The sequence below is a fragment of the Mercurialis annua genome, linkage group LG5 (assembly GCF_937616625.2).
Source record: "Mercurialis annua linkage group LG5, ddMerAnnu1.2, whole genome shotgun sequence".
Classification (NCBI taxonomy): Eukaryota; Viridiplantae; Streptophyta; class Magnoliopsida; order Malpighiales; family Euphorbiaceae; genus Mercurialis; species Mercurialis annua.
In genome coordinates this window covers 46,796,829-46,800,954 of record NC_065574.1, presented here as the reverse complement: position 1 = coordinate 46,800,954, position 4,126 = coordinate 46,796,829, and the positions used below count along the sequence as shown (strand labels likewise).

The 4,126-nt window shown below is 35.0% G+C and overlaps 1 non-coding gene across 1 annotated transcript; it reads left to right on the top strand.

The window, feature by feature from the left end:
* On the top strand, window positions 1–107 carry LOC126685186 (small nucleolar RNA R71). The gene has a single exon (XR_007643299.1). It is a non-coding gene; the product is annotated as a small nucleolar RNA R71 (small nucleolar RNA).
* The last annotated feature ends 4,019 nt before the right edge of the window (window positions 108–4,126 follow it).

Below are 4,126 nucleotides of genomic sequence, written 5' to 3'. Positions count from 1 at the left end.
AGGTGGTTATATGGGCAACTTCGTTGAAGTTCATTGAATCTCTCCCACGCTCCATATAAAGCTTCTCCATCATGTTGAAAGAAATCTATAATTTCTTTTGTCAATCTTGCCGTCTTCCCCAAAGGGAAATATTTGTTGAGAAAAGCTTGTGCAAGTTGTGTCACGACCCATTTTCATGAATCGCGACCGGCGCTAGGGTATGGGTAATGTAGTACCAAAACCCGTAGCTAGCCTTTCAATTTACATATAAACACATAAACCTGCAGAAAACCAATGCTCGGGGACAACCGAGACTTCAGCCTAAATCTAGCAGTTATAATATTCAACAGTTAAAATAACATGCTTAGCCAATTCCGAGTCTAATATAGATTTATCATAAATCAATGTAAATAATATAACATGCCAAAGCAATATAACCAGTCGAACCAATCCGACAAAATATATAATAATAATAAAGACGTCTAGTTACTACTGCGGTTTAAGAATAAAACAGTTTTCCAGTTAATTAAAAATAAAAGGAACCTCCGAGGAAAAGTAAATGCGGAGATCACCAGACTCTCTCAGATCATAACCCTAGGGAAAATAGGGAAAATAACGGAGTCATATATACTGAGATGAGTTTATACCACTATCTACATTTATTAAGTGGAAAACCTTTAAAACCGTTTAAAACATTTAATAACGATATTACGAATAATAGTTGGAACCCTAATCCACAATTCTAAATAATTAACATACTCCAATAGGTCTGGTCCCGAGAGCTGAGCTACACCTAGTTACCACTGACCACACTTATACCAGAGTCCCGAGAGCTGAGCTACACCGAGTTACTCTACCTGGTCCCGAGAGCTATGCTCACACCGAGTTACCACATTACCATAATTACCTTTCCCAGATCATTGCCGGTGCGCACGCAGTCCTAATGATGCCCATTAGGTAGCATGTTCCAACTAGAAGCCATAATATAAAAACAGTTCGAAATATACGTACAATATATATATTTAATATTAAAATAACAATTTACTTAATAAAGCAGTAAATAGTAAGTACAAACTCACTGCTTGCTAATCCACGTGAATACCGGCAAGCAACTAATCCTGGTTCGCCTCTGAAGCACGAACAGTAGACAGGTCTAGACAAATAAAATAATTATTAAAACAGACCCTAACTCTAGAGAGTACTAGACATCACATAGGACTAGTACAAATAGCACGTCGGAATAAAACAAGCCAGAACACGCAAAAATACCCAATAGGTAATAAAGCCCAATTAATATAAGTCTATTGAGTTCTCGCTTTAAAATCCAATTAACAAATATTATTTAATATTCTTTAAATAATTATAATTTCCAAATAGTGGGTTAGCCGAGTTATCATTAACTACCAAGCTAACCTCACTTGTCGGATGACCCAAGCCTAACCCGACTCAAAACATTTATCAATATAAACCCGAGTTTATATTTATAAAAATAATTCAATAAAATAATAATCCATTTTAAAAGCGGAACTCAATAACTTCAATTTTAAGTAACCCAAGTTGCAACCCAAAAATCTAACCATTTTAAGTTTATAAAATTTTAGGGACTAAATTGCACTTTAACCAATTAGGGACTAAACTATACTTTTACCAATTAGGGACTAATTGTACTTTAGCCAATTTGATATCCAAAATCAATTTAATTGCTTTTATTTATATTTAAATCAAAATATAAAATAACCAACCAACGATCCACTTAATTAAGTTATAAAATAAGTTCAGGGTCTAAATTGTACTTTAACCAATTTTATTCAAATTTGATATTCTTAATTAAATCAAATTACCCGAGTAATTATATTAGTTAAATTTATAATAGCTATTGTTTTCAACTAAATAATTATAAATCAAATCTAAATTCAAGTTATTAGTTAAAGTTTAACATTAACGATTTATTTGATTTGAAAACATTTTGGTGATCAAAGTGAGCAATTGACCATCTCTTTGCTTTTAAACAAACAAAAATCCCCGCCTAAGCCAATGCTACCCATTTGCAGCAACTTCTCAATCAGCCATTAGAACATCAAAGCTTCCTAATTCAATATGATTTTACATTATAATACTAAAATCAAGAACCCAACAATTAGAAGTAAAACCGAAGCAAATAGGAACAATGAATTCTCAAACAACATTGTCACAAGTTACTTAAATCCAAACTCAACCGAGACACCAATTTACGATGGAACAATCACAATCCGAAAGCCAAAACGATTTACAACTAGCAAACTAAGAGATTGATAACCATTAATCAAGCATAAACATAGCCAAAAAGAAAGGAATCATTCGGCAGCAACAATTCATCAAGAACAGTGAAGGCCAAAACAGAAAACGGAAACCGTACGGCGAATGGAAACGAGGTCGATCACGTACCGTTCAACGAAAACGAGGTGGGGAATCGAAGGTATATGAGTCTAGAACGTCTGAGATCAAACGGTTTTAATTTCGATCTAGAAACGAGCAAGAACGAATCAGAAAACCGAAAGACGTTTCAAAATGAAAACTGAAATTAAAGGAATCATGAAGCTTACCGGAACAGCAGAGTTTGAGAGAAGATTACGGCTTCGTTTCTCAGCGAAACAACAAAGAAATGGAGGCTAGGGTTTGTTTGCAGCGTGATCTAGGTTTTTCGTTTAGAAGTCGACTTTAAATATCGAGAGGAGATGGGTCGAAAATGAGTGCGAAGTGGGCTGGACGAAAGGGTCGAGGGGGCTGCTATGTTCTCGAACGAGAACAGCCCATTTGGGCTTGGTTCTCGTTCGAGAACCCCTGGTCTCGTACGAGACCAGGCCTGCAAATCATGATTCTCGTTCGAGAATCATAATTCTCGTTCGAGAATCATAATTCTCGAACGGGAATCCATAATTTCCCTTTTTTCTTTTTAATTAAAAAAAATTAATGGTTGAACCAATAAAATCAACTCCAATCCGAACCAACTCGAATCAAACCGCTATCATCGAAGTTACTTCAAAACGACCAGAAAATTGTCGGAAATTTCAAAAAAAATAAATTAAAATTTTTTACGGGATATTACAAGTTGTCTCCACGTAGTGATGGAATTGCTAGCTATAGATTGAATCCATGCTCGTGCCTTATCTCGCAAAGAGAGTGGAAACAATCGAAGCTTGATTTGATCCTCCGTCATATTGGGAATCTTAAACGTGTTGCACACCTCCAAAAATTTCGAAATATGCGCATTTGGATCTTCACTAGGCAACCCATAAAATTGGCATCGATTCTCAAGTAGAGTAATCGTGCTATTTTTAATCTCAAAAGTATTTGCCTGGATTGGTGGTGCAAAACATCCAAAATTAGCATGATCAACATCTGGTAAAAAGAATTCAACCAAAGTGCGCCTTTGAGGTGCTTGTTGTTGTTGTCTGTTTCGATTCCTCGGTTGCCTTTGTTGAACTGGTGCTACCTCAACATTTTGTGGATGAGGTGGAATCATATCAACATTTGAAAATGGCGGGACATACCCAGCTTCATCCCCCATAATATCTGATTTTTGGGATAATTTTCGAATACTTCTCTCGAAACTGGTGAGGTCCTGTTGAAAAGGTTCTAGCGGAAGCCTGGATTGACGTGTATTGTGCATACACTTGACCAAATTTTCTGCACAAACAAAAACAACACTACCACAAGTAAAATCCAATAAATGAAATAAATAAAAATAAATGCTAACACACCCAAGAATTCTTGACTCTTAATCTATTAAATACGCAATTATCCCTGGAAACGGCGCTAAAAACTTGTTGATGCTAAACCGCAAGTGACGGTATCGCACAAGTAATATAATCTGGAAGTATGGATATCGATCCCACAGAGAAAATAGATTTAACGACTAATTTTAAGAATTCTTTTGATCGGTTAGCTGCGAAAATGGTTTGAGAATTTGTGACCAAATTAAATGATTAAAAGTAACCAAGTAACTAATAAATTGAAGTAATTAGAATCAATAAAGTTAAAATGATTTAAAGACTAATATTTGTAAATAATAAAAATAAAAGACTCAAGGGTTGATAATTCCGAATAAGAATATGAAATCATGAACAATGAATATCTTGGAGATTATCTAGAATCGAGCTATTATAAA